This window comes from Mus pahari, chromosome 21, assembly GCF_900095145.1.
Source record: "Mus pahari chromosome 21, PAHARI_EIJ_v1.1, whole genome shotgun sequence".
NCBI lineage: Eukaryota > Metazoa > Chordata > Mammalia > Rodentia > Muridae > Mus > Mus pahari.
Genome location: NC_034610.1, coordinates 31,643,447 through 31,657,835, shown reverse-complemented (window position 1 = coordinate 31,657,835; position 14,389 = coordinate 31,643,447). Strand labels below are relative to the sequence as shown.

The 14,389-nt window shown below is 41.9% G+C and overlaps 1 pseudogene; it reads left to right on the top strand.

Annotated features, from left to right (window-relative positions):
* The first annotated feature begins 2,283 nt into the window (after positions 1-2,283).
* The window catches only part of LOC110337964, a 17,641-nt pseudogene continuing 5,535 nt past the window's right edge, over positions 2,284-14,389 (top strand).

Genomic DNA, 14,389 nt, shown 5'->3' with positions numbered 1-14,389 from the left:
TGAAACAAAAGCATCCTTGCAGGTTTCAGGTACCTGGTTGGAATTTTCCTGGATGCCCAGCACTTCCTGGCAGCAATCTGACTGATTCAGAAATGTGAATAAAATAGGTGCTTTGGTTTAGACATGTCTCCAAATTGCAAGATACTTTCCCTTTAACCCCGACAGCTGGCAAGGACAGAAAGCTCTGAAAATATCATTCCATTAAGCTTGTTTGCAAAAAGCCTCACCACAAAAATGCTACTTGGACAGCTGTTTCAGACACACAGCTAAAATGAAGTTACTTAGGCCCCTTCATTTTATATTTTCCTTATGTGTGTGTGGTGGATTTGTGTGTGTGTGTGTGTGTGTGTGTGTGTGTGTGTGTGTGTGCGCACATGCAGGTGTGGAGACAAAGGTCAGAGGTTGACCAAGGTGTCTTTTATGATTGTCCATCTTATTCATGAGTCTTTCTTTTTTTTTTTTAAAGATTTATTTATTTATTATATGTAAGTACACTGTAGCTGTCTTCAGACACTCCAGAAGAGGGCGTCAGATCTTGTTACAGATGGTTATGAGCCACCATGTGGTTGCTGGGATTTGAACTCCGGACCTTTGGAAGAGCAGTCGGGTGCTCTTACCCACTGAGCCATCTCACCAGCCCTCATGAGTCTTTCTTAATTCAACCAAGGGTTTGCCATTTCTGTTAGACTGTTTGCCCAGTGAGCTCTAAGGTTATTCTTTGAGTGTGTGTACGATGTTCCACCTCTGGGCTTATGGGTAGATTGCTTGATATGTAAAGTGCTTGTTGTTCTATATGAAGACTTCAGTTCAGAGGCTCCTCTACCCCACCCCCACCCCAGCCCCAAACTTTACATACCAACCTATCTCCCCAGCACTTCATTCCATGTTTTTTTTAAAAACTGATGGATTGTATGAAACAGCTTACCTGACGCGATTTGTTGTTTGAGTTCAGACTTCCAAATCTAAATGTCTGTCTTGAATCACATTGTCAAAGTATAGAGATGACTGACTGTGCTCTCCTGGGAGTTAGGATGAATCACACAAGGCTTTTGAATCCTTTTGTTCACATTCGGTAATCTGGTCATCCATGTTTGAGCTTCGTGTATACAGTTCTGAGTCCTAGAACTGTTTAAGGTTTTTAACCTCCTACATAGCTTTAAAAATAAAGCTTTATGCTGGCAGTGGTGGTGCAGGCCTTTTATTCCAGCACTTGGGGAACAGAGGCGGGTAGATCCCTGTGAGTTTGAGGCCAGCCTGCCCTACAGAATGAGTTCCAGGGAAGTCAAGGAAAGCTATACAAAGAAAGCCTGTCTCCAAAACTAACGGAATAAATAAATAAATAAATAAATAAATAAATAAATCTTTATTGCAGTACAATTTCTATAACATTTAATCCACCTATGTTCAGTGACTTAGAATATTGTCAGAGTTTTCTAATCACAACTTGAATATATTTGAAAAAAAAAAAAAGTCCTCTAATTTGCTTTCTGGATATACCTTACACAACCTCTCTGATTTGTTGTGTTCTAAACATGATAAGAATGTAGAAAGAGCAGAAGAGGAAGATGAGTGTGAAATCCTGTCTCTTCTCCAGGAAATAAACACTGATCGTTGTAGGGAGGGTTGTTAGTTTCGTCTGTAAGGACTTCTTGGATGTCTGTCTGTTCTCTCAGCATTTAGACAGAAACTTTGGATATATTGGTAGGCTGAGGGTTGGACTGGGCTGCCGTGGGGGGTTCTTGTTAGGGTTGAAGAATTCGGAAGTGTTGCATATTCTTATAACCAAAGCATTGACTTNTGTCCTGTGCCTGTTCAGATGGGTCTGGTCCACGCCTCAGCTCTGAGTTCTCCTTAACTCAACTGACTTTCCTCCCTCCCCCTCCCCCTCCCCCTCTAATAACGCTGAGTTCATATTTTCCATAGCTGTTTGCTGTTCTTTGGGATTACACATTAATCCATCCTGAATAACCAACTCGTAGCAACTTACCTCTCTTAATAGCGCTCAGGCATCTAAGGAATTTTACAGGGCTGATGGTAATGCTGGCCTTGACTGATGCCAACAGCACACACTATTAACACACTTAAGCTTAATACACCAGAAATGTCATAGTTTGAAAATGAAATCATATCTCCAAGCATATCTTAGCCCTGGTACAAGGCTGTGATTTTCCTAATGAGTGGAAAGAGTCATCTACCCCGGGGCTAGGGCACGGCAAGTTTGCATATGAATGGCATCATCTGAACTTTGCTGGGTATTTGACCCACCTTGGATCTTTTGCCACGATGGGGGAAAAGGTAAAGGGGTCAATTGAATAACATTATGAAAATGATAAAAAAAAATCATTCAAACTATAGCTTATGGAATTGGAATATAATAATCTGCCTGAGAACAGGTACAGACATGATCAGAAATTGTTGCTATGTTAGGCCAGCACATCAATGCAAGGATGCCAGGATGGTGTTACAAGTATACGTGGAACAGCACAGTTAAAATGTGGGGCTTTCATGGGCCACAGACACTGATAGTCTCACTGCTTCCCAGATCATTTATACTCTAAGTGGGAGGCTGGGCCGTGGGAAGAAACAGGAAAGTGAAAGAGAATCTTGGACATAGTCTTGACTGTCTGGTAACTTGACTTTGGAAATGCAATGGAACCACTGGAGAAGCTATAAAACACTCATAGACGTGTAACTTCTGAAAAATTAATGTAGAGTACTCTCTTCCTAGACATAGCAGGGTGTTCCAGAACAACTGGACTTGGGGCCAGAGAGGTCAGGAGCTGAAGTATCCCCGCTCCGTGACTGAATTTCAGAGTTTCCCAGGCAGGCAAGCTCCTCATGTCTTAGGGTTTCCCTTCACACTCTTAGGTCTTGGCAGCTACCACTTAGTTTTCTTTGAGTTAATGAGATGATATTTGGAGTCTAACTAGATGGTTGCTTGACACTTTAGTCTGCTTGGGCTCTGATCAAAACATGGTGGTTAACCAGATCCTTGCTTGTCACTGTTTTGGAGACGACGGGGGTTGAGAAGGCAGTTTTGGATCAGAGTGCTGGGACATGCAGCATCCTGGTCCATAGGTGGCTGCCTTCTGTCTGTCCTTGCATGACCTTTTAGTGTGTGCATATGGAAAGAGAGAAGAGAGAGTTTTCTAGCTTACTCTTACTTCTTTTCCTCCCTCTCTCCTTCCTTCCCTCTGTCTTCCTTCCTTCCTTCCTTTCTCTCTATTTCCTTCCTTCCTTCTCTTTCTTTCATTATGTTTGATGTTAGAATCTTAATATATAAACTGTTTTTCTTTGGGGGTGGAGTATAATCAGATCATAAATTCTAACAAGGGCTGGTGAGATGGCTCAGTGGGCACCCGACTGCTCTTCCGAAGGTCCAGAGTTCAAATCCCAGCAACCACATGGTGGCTCATAACCATCCGTAACAAGATCTGACGCCCTCTTCTGGAGTGTCTGAAGACAGCTACAGTGTACTTACATATAATAAATAAATAAAATCTTTAAAAAAATAAATAAATTCTAACAAATACAAAATACTCAATAAAAAGAAAGGACTGTTAGCCAGGGAGTGGTGTTGTACACCTTTAATCTGGAGGCAGAGGCAGGAAGATCTCTGAATTTAAGGCCAGACTGGTCTACAGAGTGAGTTTCAGGACAACCAGGGCTACACAGGGAAATCCTATCTCTGCCTTGAAAAAGAAAAAAAGTAAGGTTTATTGTTGTCTGTAAAAGATTTGTTAATATGATCTCTAGGTTATTTTCTTAACTTAGGAAAACCTTCTAGACAGTAGTATTGGCAGCATCTCTGCTCCCTTCTATTGTCTTTCCTACTTCAAAATATGCAAGAACATCACCCTCTTCTCCATTGCTGTGGAAAAGCCTTCATGAATTAGCTCAACCTTTTATCCAACTTTCAATTCAACAACATGCCCCCTTTCCATGTAATTGGTATCTGTTCACTTGTCATTCTGTTTCTGTGACAAACACCATGACCAAAAGCAACTTAAAGAACAAAATAACTTATAAAATAGTCTGTTCTTGAAGGAAATCAGGACAAGACCTCAAGCAGGAACCTAAAGCAGAAACCAAGGAGGAATGGTATTTGCTGGTTTGCTTATAAACCTATGCTTAACTTGATTTTTTTTCTTTCTTTTTCAGCATCTTAGATTTCCTTCTTATTAGATATTTTCTTTATTTACATTTCAAATACTATCCCTTTCCTGGTTTCCCCTCCAAAAGCCCCCTAACCCTTCCCTCGTCCTCCTGCTCACTAACCAACCCATTCCTGCTTCCTGGCCCTGGCATTCCCCTACACTGGGTATCAAGCCTTCACAGGACCAAGGTCCTCTCCTCCCATTGATGACCAAAAAGTCCATCATCTGCTACATATACAGCTGGAACCATGGGTCCTTCCATGTATACTCTTTGGTTGGTGGTTTAGTCCCTGGCAGTTCTGGGGGTACTGGTTGGTTCATATTGTTGCTCTTCCTAAGGGACTGCAAACTCTTTCAACTCCTTGGGTCTTTTTCTAATGGGTTTCTTCCATTGAGGACTCTGTGCTCAGCCCAATAGTTGGCTGAAAGCATCCATCTCTGTATTTGCCAGGCACTGGTAAAGCCCCGCAGGAGTCAGCTATATAAGGCTCCTGTCATCAAGCACTAGTTGGCATCCACAATAGTGTCTGGGTTTGATGACTATATATGGAATAGATACCCAGGTGGGGCAATCTCTGGATGCCCTTTCCTTCAGTCTCTGCTCCATACTTTGTCTCTGTAACTCCTCCCATGGATATTTTGTTCCCCATTCTAAGAAGGACTGAAGTGTCCACACTTTGGTCATCCTTCTTGATCTTCATATGGTCTATGAATTGTATCTTGGGTATTCTGAGCTTATCAGTGAGTGCATACCATGTATGTTCTTTTGTGACTGGGTTACCTCACTCACAATGATATTTTCTAGTTCCATCTATTTGCCTAAAAGTTTTATAAATTCATTGTTTTTGATAGTTGCATAGTGCTCCATTGTGTAAATGTACCACATTTTCTGTATCATTCCTCTGTTGAGGGATATCTGGGTTCCTTCCAGGTTCTGGCTATTATAAATAAGGCTGATATGAACACAGTAGAGCATGTGTCCTTATTACAATTTGGAGTATCTTCTGGGTATCTACCCAGGAGTGGTATTGCTGGGTCCTCAGGTAGTACCATGTTCAATTTTCTGAGGAACCGCCAAACTGATTTCCGGAGTGGTTGTATCAACTTGCAATCCCACTAGCAATGAAGGAGTGTTTCTCTTTCTACACATCCTCGCCAGCATCTGCTGTCAATTGAGTTTTGATCTTAGCCATTCTGACTGGTGTGAGGTACAATCTCAGGGTTGTTTTGATTTGCATTTCCCTGATGACTAAGGATGTTGACCATTTCTTTAGGTGTTTCTCAGCCATTCGATATTCCTCAGTTGAGAATTCTGGGTGCCTTGCATTTGAAGCATAGATGTTCAGAATTGAGAATTCTTCTTGGTAGATTTGTCCTTTGATGAGTATGAAGTGTCCTTCCTTATCTATTTTTTTTTATGACTTTTGGTTGAACGTCAATTTTATCTGATATTAGAATGACTACTCCGGCTTGTTTCTTGGGACCATTTGCTTGGAAAATTGTTTTCTAGCCCTTTACTCTGAGGTAGTATTTGTCATTGACACTGAGGTGCGTTTCCTGTATGCAGCAAAATGCTGGGTCCTGTTTACGTATCCAGTCTGTTAGTCTATGTCTTTTTATTGAGGAATTGAGTCTATTGATCTTAAGAGATGTTAAGGAATAGTGATTGTGGATCCCTGTTGTTATTGATATTATTTTTATGTTTGTGTGGTCATCTTCTATTGGGTTTGTTGAAAGAAGATTACTTTCTTGCTTTTTCTAGGGTGTAGTTTCCCTCCTTGTGTTGACGTTTTCCATTTATTATCCTTTGTAGAGCTGGATTTGTGGAAAGATATTGTGTAAATTTGGTTTTGTCATGGAATATCTTGGTTTCTCCGTCTAAGGTAATTGAGAGTTTTGCTGGGTATAGTAGTCTAGTCTGGCATTTATGTTCTCTTAGGGTCTGTATGAGATCTCCCCAGGATCTTCCAGCTTTCATAGTCTCTGGTGAGAAGTCTGGTGTAATTCTGCCAGGTCTGAATTTACATGTTACTTGGCCTTTTTCCCTTACTGCTTTTAATATTATTTCTTTGTTTGGTGCATTTGGTGTTTTGATTATTATGTGATGGGAGGAATTTCTTTTCTGGTCCAGTCTATTTGGAGTTCTGTTGTTCATAGACATCTCTTTCTTTAGGTTAGGGATGTTTTCTTCTATAATTTTTTTGAAGATATTGAGTGGTCCTTTAAATTAGTAATCTTTGCTCTCTTCTATACCTATTATCCTTAGGTTTGGTCTTCTCATAGTGTCTTAGATTTCCTCATTGTTTTGGGTTAGGAACTTTTTGCATTTCACATTTTCTTTAACTGTTGTGTCAATGTTTTCTATGGTATCTTCCGCACCTGAGATACTTTCATCTGTCTCTTGTATTCTGTTGGTGATGCTTGCATCTATGACATCTATATCTCTTTCCTAGGTTTTCTATCTCCGGTGTTGTTTCCCTTTGTGATTTCTTTATTGTTTCTATTTTCATTTTTAGATCCTGGATGATTTTATTCAGTTCCTTCACATTTTTGGTTGTGTTTTCCTGTAATTCTTTAAGGGATTTTTGTGTTTCCTCTTTAAGGTCTTCTATCTCTGATTTTACATCAGAGTCTTGTTTTTCTGATGTGTTGGGGTAACCAGGGTTCACTGTGGTGGGAGAACTGGGTTCCGATGATGCCAAATAATCTTGATTTCTGTTGTTTATGTTCTTAAGCTTGCCTTTCACCATCTGGTTATCTCTGGTGTTATCTGGTCTTGCTGTCTGTGACTTTGACTTGTCCCTCCTGCAAGCCTGTATGTCAGTACTCCTGGGAGACCAGTTCTCTCTGGGGGCAATTTGGCTATGGAGAGCTGTGGTACAGGATCAGCTCTTGGGTGCAGACAGAGACCAGAAGGATCCTGTCCCCAGCAGTTCCTTGGTTCCTGTGTCCTAATGGCTCTGTGAGTGTCCCTGTTGGGCCAGGAATTTGAAGAGAAGTGGTGGTCTTACCTGTGCTCTCAGGTGGGTAGGCACTCCTGTGAGACCAACTCTCTCCTAGCTGTATTTGTGTATGTAACTTTGTGGCACAGGATCATCTCTGGGCACAGACAGAGACTGGAAGACTCCTGTCCCAGGTAGCCTCTTGGTTCCTGTGTCCTGAGGGTTCCAGGCAGGTTCCTCTGAGCGGCAGTGGTGGTCCTACCTTCACTCACAGTCTTGTCCGAATTTCTGGGACGCTCGCTCCTTCCTGGCGCTATTTGGGTATGGAGCCCTGTGGCAGAGGATCTGCTACAGGCAGAGATGCAGTTTTTTTGTTTGTTTGTTTGTTTGTTCGTTTGTTCTTTATACAGCCTAGGATCATCTGCCTAGCTAATAGTGCTGCCCACAGTGGACTGAGCCCTTCTACATCAATTAACAAAGAAGAAAACTCCCTACAGATGTACCCACAAACCAATCTAATCTGAGTAGTCCCTCAATTGAAACTACCTTCTCAGGTAACTAAGCTGTGCTAAGTTGACAGTTAAAAGTAACGAAGACAGGGTTCTTCAAGAATCTACTCATTTCTCCCTAATAACAAATAGTAAGTTAAAAATAATAAACATAATATTTGGATAGTTGTCACCCTTTGTAGGAGTCACTGTAATTGCATCTCAACTAGTTTCCTGCCTTCCAGATTTGCATTTCTTCCGTCCCTGAATCATGTTGTAGAATTTTAGCATTTCCCGTTAGTGTTGTGGATGCAGAATCTAGGAAGCACTGTGTCTAATCCACCCTTTATATTTCAGCCAATGGGATCTCTATAGGTAAGGTGAATCATGTTTCTAATGGTTAATAGCTCTTCTTGTTGCTGAAAGGCTCAACTAAAATTCCTTAGCACAGTATGAGGCACTCACCTTATCAGCTTTAATTTATATCAAGTGCACCAGGCTGTGGTGGGAACTTAGTCTCTCAGTTCCTTTTACTGGTCTCTTAGCATGCCACCAACTTAGCTTAGAGAAGTGAGCTTATGAAGTTCTACATCGGAGAGGCAGCCCTTCAATACATATGGAGAGGAAAAGAGAAGGATAATAATAATAATAATAATAATAATAATAATAATAATAATAATAATAAACCTCTTTTAGTCACAGTAAAGATTATGAGAAGAAAAAGAGAGAAAGAAGATGTCTAATAGAAAGAGGAGGAGAGACAGGAGTCAGTTCCCTTTCCCTAGGAGAGTAGAGTTATGTTCAGCAAGATAGTAGCACTGAGGTCCAGAGGGAGAAAGCTAATACCACATCCTTCCCAGGGACTAGCCCTAGAGATAGTAGCAAGAAAATTTTCCTGAAGTTTATCTTCAGTGTAGGAAAGAATCAGTGTCAACCACAGGGAGAACTGAGGCACAGCGAGGATACAACAGCAGAGAAAACATCCGGGAGAAGCCAGAGTGAGGTGAAGTCAGCTGTGGAGACCTTCTGGTCTTGACCAAGCCCAAGGGACCAGGTCATATGATCCACCAACAGCTGACATGACAGGGGACTCTGGATCCACACTTTGAGATCTGAGAGCATGTGTCTTCCCTTGACAGCAGATACATCAATCACATCCCTTCCTCCCACATACCTGGACCTCTCCAAAAAAAAAAAACAAAAAAAAAACAGAGGAGGGGAAGCTTCCTCAGAGGTTATTTTTCCAAGGGAGGGAGAGGTGGCACTCCTCAAATGATCTTTTTAAGTGATTAGACTGTATTATGCTTTGAACAGACTTTAACATTAGCTTAATGTGTTTTTCCTATTAACGAGCAATTGGGAACTTAGGAAAAAGACCAAAATAAAGAAATAACAAATTTCTGCACATCTTGGTTGGAGCATGTGAGACATTTTTTCGCAAGCCTCCTATGTTTGTAAGACTCAGAAAAGAGCAGCAACAGTATAAGCTACTGCACAGCACCCTGGGTTCCCTTTCCCCATCCCATCCATTTTTGTTTCTCTTGATGCTGTGGAAAGCCAGTGGAGAATGGAAGGTAGAGTGCAGACATGCCAAAATCTGGCAACTGATTAAGTAATTCTCTGATGGTGTTTATTAGACTAGAGTGGCTTTGAACTGTGTGGTGGTTTGAATATGCTTGGCCCAGGGAGTGGAGCTGTTAGGAGGCATAGCCTATTGGAGTAGGTGTGACCTTGTTGGAAGAAGTGTGTCACTGTGAGGGTGGGCTTTGAGACCCTCCCTTTAGCCACATGGGAGCCAGTCTTCTTCCTTTTGACTTCAGAATAAGACGTAGAACTGTCAGTTCCTCCAAGTGCCATGACTGCTTGGATGCCGCCATGCTTCCTGCCTTGATGATAACTGGAAGTCAGCCCCAATTAAATGCTGTCCGTTATAAGAGTTGTCTTGGTCATGGTGTCTCTTCACAGCAATGTAAACCCTAACTAAGACAAGCTGGGACAAGTGTACTGTGCTGTAAGACTGCATTACCAATCTAAAGATGCATCTTGGAGGTGGGCATGTGTTCCTTTGTAGCGCTTAAGCAAGAGGTTAGAATAAGATATACGACTCAGTGTCCTCAGCCAGTGAATGGTAAGTGACAATACTGTCTTGGGCAGGCTCTCTTCTGATGATCATAAGTGGTTAGTGTTGTCCAAAGACCATTGTAGAAGACATAAGAAGACAATGGTTGGTAAAATGCCCCTCTGTGAAAAAGCCAGGCAATGTTGTAAATGGCAAAAGAAGAGAGAGTTTCAAAACAGAGGATGAAAGGAGTGTAGTGCTAGGTTAGGTATCCAGAACTTAAAAGAGTAGAGGGTATGGTGGCTAATGCTTCCAATTATAGCACTTGAGACCTGGAGGCAGGAGAGTCATGAGCTCAAGACTACCCTCAGCTACACAGGGAATTTGAGGCCAGCCTGAGTGACATGATTTCCTGTTTTATTTGTTTTTCCTTTAAGATAAAACCAAACCAAAACAAAACAAAACAAAAGGTATATAACAGTCTGGGTTAGTAAAAATAAACTATTTTTAATATATTCAAACATAGCACGTACTTAACTATATATCCTATATGATATGAAGCCCTGCAGAAACAGAGATGAAAACTTAAAATAGCAAAGTGATTGGGTAGGAAGCTTTGGGATTTGTTCATGAAGAAGACCCACAGTGGCCTTGCCCACAGCAGCAACAGTTAAGTTGCTGTGGTTTAGGATGGATAGAAAGGGTGAACTGAGAGACGTGAGCCCAGAGATGAACTACTCTGTAAGCACAGATGGACTAGGTGCTGTCAATGGAGGGGCAGTTTTACTAGCTCGGCTTGTAGGGTGCTGCCACTCTAATGAGGGAGCTGGGCATGGAAGCATGTGGAGAACACATATACAGGAAAATTCAGCTAAAGGCTGGGTGATGGCAGGAAGGAACCTCCTTTTCTTAGAGTCCAGGTCTTCTCTGTGGTGGACACTTGCACTGAGCCACAGGGAAGAGGTGGGGACAGCAACCTACACAGGTAGATGGGCAGGCTGAAGAAAGCTTGGTTTGTGGATTGCAGAAGGGTGGAGGCTCTGAGGAAGACTATAAGGGATGAGGTCCAGGAGAAGGATAGAGGACAGGATGAAACTGGTGAGCTCCTGCCAATGAAAATCCCTGTCTTAAAAGTGCCCATGCCTTCGCGTCTCCCTGCACACATTTAAAAAAATTTGGCTTTCTTTCTATGCAGTTTCCTTTGCTCATACCCTGTAGCCTCGCTAAAATATTATGCCTTTATTTTCTGTGTCTACTCTCCTTAGATGCTTTCACCAAACAAACTTACTTAAACTCCTTACTGTCTTCATGAGGAGGCAGAGAACAAAAGCAGTTAATTTGATCCTTTGTGAGACTGATTTCACGGCTTTTCTTTTCTATAAATTGCTGTAGCTTATTTTAGCGAAATAACTTGTGAAGTTTCCCCAAGTTCTGTTATTTTCCCCCTCCCTCCCCGGTTCATCACACACTTTCAGATTTAATCCTGAGGCCTGAAACATCCTTATTTCTGTATGTGTAAAGTTATCCTTAGAAAAGCTTTCTGCCTGAGAAATTAAAGATCCAGAATGAACTTATGACCTCAGACTTGGGCTTAGTTTAGGAAGCAATGTCTATTGTCTATGAGTAGAAAAGAGATTGTCAGCAGTGCAGGCCTCTCCTGAAAGGTGGTCTTTGTATGAATGGTAATGGTTAAGAGGTTCCTAAGAATGGATGAGCACGCGCTCTGGGAGGTTTGATGGTGCTGTGTCTCTGCTGAAGGTGTAAGAGTGAGGCTGTATCTGGACATCAGCATCCTGGTCACATCCTTGGCTTGAAAACATGACCTGAGAGCAATGGGATCTGCTGCTTACAGGCGATTCCATAAGACTCCTCCCAGGGACCTAGCAAAGTCATCACCTGTGGCTGTTACCTGCTGGTGTGAGTGACACACTGGGAGGTTTATTTGAAAACAGGACTCTTTGCCACCCCAGTGCTCACTTTCCCCCTCTATCCCTTTCTCTCTCTCCCTCTCCCTCCCTCTCTGTGTGTCTCTGTCTCTCTCTCTGTCTCTGTCTCTCTCTGTCTCTCTCTGTGTCTCTGTCTCTCTCTGTCTCTCTGTCTCTCTGTCTCTCTGTCTCTCTCTCTCAGTCTCTCTCTCTCTCTCCTGGAATCTCTGTTCTTGTCTGCCTGAACACACTTCTCGGTCCTCATGGCTCTATTCCTGTTTGTCTGCCCCTACCCCTGCTCCAGATCTTCAGGTTCCTTCTTTCCCCCAAATAAACCGCGTACCAGGTCTGTTGCATAGTGGGATTTCTTGGGTCGGGATGCCTTGGATGGGCCTGCCAGGTACCCCACCACCACCTGCATGCACTCCACATTATATTTTATTACAGGATCATCGTCCTCAGAATACAGTTTCCTCTGATAGCTTTGCTGTGGCTATCTTTAGCATTCCCTTTTGGTTTCCTCTGCTTCCTGGGCTATTCTTGTCCTGTTACAGTGAAGCTATATGTTACTTATATAGCTGCAAAGGCACCTGCATACATAGGTGTATGTCAATAAATACACGAGGTTATGAAAACAAACCCAGCCTGTCTGTGGCCGGTGTGTGCTAGCCTGAAACTCAGTCTCCAGATGGACCTTTTGGGTTAAATTAGGCTCAGTGGGAGTCAATAACAACAGTTGGCAGAGACAAAGCACCAAATGAGAAAACATGAAAGAAGAATTTCATATACCTGACACTAAAAGAACTTGCGGGTCAGAGTTTTTTGTGTCACCTACAATTTTTTTTAAAAAAGTAAATGTTATTATAAAAAAAAAAGACACCTTGCCAATAAATAAAAACATCCTACACATTGGAAACAAATGGAAATGTCTTCTTGTTTGTGGAGCAAGGCTGAGTCTACAGTGTAAACTATGGGCATATTAATTCAAATGGAGTTTCCAGACACACGACAGTTTTCTTCAAGAAGCTGAAATGTTTCTTGTTGTTGCTGTTTTTCTGGTGTTTTCCTTTCTTCTTCTGAATCTTATTATGATTAAGGTTTGCATTCTACTGAAATCATAGAATTTACAGGAAAATGGGCAGCTCTGGGAAATATATTAAGCAAGTTAACCCAGACCCAGAAAGACAAATATCGCATGTTCTGTCACAAATATGTACCCTAGCTTTACATATATACATATATATATATATATATATATATATATATATATATATATATATATAAAATACATACATATATGTTATATACACATATACAATATATATATATATGGCAAACACACTTATTGTTAGCATTCTGTCTAAGCTCCACCCCACAGTTACCTGGCAACAGCCAGGTAGGCCTGACCCAATATGATAGAGGTTGCTTGCCCCCTCCTCCCTCTCTTGCCCTCTTGCTCTTCCCTTCTTGTTCCCACTCTGTCCCTTCCCCCCTTCTATCCCCATTCCCTTCCCCCTCTCTCTCCACATGCTCATGACCGGCCTCTTTTCCTGTACTCCTTTCTCCCTGCCTTTCTCTGCGTCGACTACCCTCTTAACTCCCATCCTCATGCCCCGAATACTCTACTCTATACTATACTGGTGGCTGGTCCCTCAAGGGGAAGGGATGCCTCAGCAGGGGCCTGTGGAGGCACCCGCTTCTCCCATACCTCACTAGACATCCATAGAACATAACTGCTTCTCTCTTTATCTTTTTATAAACACATCACATATATTATATATATGTATATATAATATATAAGAGATTATATATACATATATACATATTATATATACATATATGTGTGTATATGTATATACATATATACATTATATATACATATATGTCTGTATATATGTATATACATATATATGTGTAGATATGTATATATAATCTCTCTATATATACATACATACATACATATATATATTATATATATTGTTGTGTGCATGCATGCGTGTGTATATATAAGGTGTATAGGTGTGTTTGGATCTAGGTCATGTAACCAGAAATAAGAGAACAAGAGCAGAAAAAGGAGGTGAAGAGTATGGGTGAATAATAAAACACACATGTACATGTGCCAGCAAAGGACTGTAAGGATGGGGGGAGGGATGGGCAGAGGATTCGGGGAGAAAAGCGGGACAGAGGACCAACAGAAAGAAAATCACGTGACCTTGAAAAGGTCACAGTGAAACCTAATGATTTGTGTGCTAATTTAAAAAAAAGTTTTCAAAAGTTCAGTTTCTGATCCACCAATTCATAGTTTAACACAGGAATGAATGGCAGCCCAGTAACCATTGTAAGGGGCATAGACAAAGGATGGAGGCAAAGGATGAATAAAAGGCCCGGGGATGTAGATTTCTGCTCAGCAAGAAATGGATTTATTTTATCTGGCAGGGTGACCCAGAGGAAGTGTATGTAGAGGTCAAGGAATCATGAAATACCTGTGATTTGGAGACTCTCAAATTCTAGTATGACCAAAAGTGAGTCTTTCACGGGTGACACACACAGAAGAAGAGAGAGGAGACTGTGAAGGCACTTAGAGCTTCTACCCAGGGCTCAGAGCGAACACCCCAGTACAAGCTTAATACACTCCACCGTGCCCAGCAGCCAAGCAGGGTGAGGCCAGGGCAGTGGAAGGAACTGGGAAAGGGTTTGCAAATGTCATCTAGTGCTCTTTGCAGGTTCCAGCCGTGTCTGAAGCCTGGGACACTGAGCCGGCTAAACCAGTCAGGATAAGAAAAGGAAGAGGGAGGAGGAGGAGGAGGAGGAGGAGGAG